We start from the raw sequence: 644 nt of genomic DNA on the forward strand, positions 1-644 counted from the left end.
TATGTCAAAAAGGAGAAACCAACATTAAACAGAGGAGGAGGTCTCAGATTTCAGCTTTCAAAAACATATAATGGAGCTTTAGGCCTAATCCCCAGTCAGTTTCACTCCAATCAACACCTGCACTCATGTGACCAGAGTGGCCCATCAGTGAGTCAAACAAACAAGGAACCTAACGAGCCTCTATTGTTAGGAGAGTGAGAACAATTTACAAGCAGTCCAGCTTACATCACAGCTCAGCTTTCAAAGCTCAACTCCACACTCTCTATTTCTGAATTGAGAAAGCTCCTCGGATGAGAAGCGAAACGTCTTCAACCACAGAATAGAAGTCCAGTTGTTTTTGTTTTTTAACTTTTTTTTAAAATTCTAGCTGTGATGTTTGACCTTTCTAAGTTAAAGGGTTTCCACGTTAGAGCACACACGTTTCAGTCTGAATTTCCTACCCCGCTAGCTTTGGCGGCCATCTTGATATTTTAACTTTGCACTCAGTATGTGATAGGACTCAGTCTTAGCTACTGCCTTGCTAAATTTCAGCTCCATATGTCTAAAAATGACTGAGTTAAAGCTGAAAGAAAGTTTGATGATTACAAAATGGCCGACATTGGCAGTTGTGGACAAGCATCATAAAGGGCTGGTCCTTGACACAT

Source organism: Kryptolebias marmoratus, linkage group LG19, assembly GCF_001649575.2.
Source record: "Kryptolebias marmoratus isolate JLee-2015 linkage group LG19, ASM164957v2, whole genome shotgun sequence".
Classification (NCBI taxonomy): domain Eukaryota; kingdom Metazoa; phylum Chordata; class Actinopteri; order Cyprinodontiformes; family Rivulidae; genus Kryptolebias; species Kryptolebias marmoratus.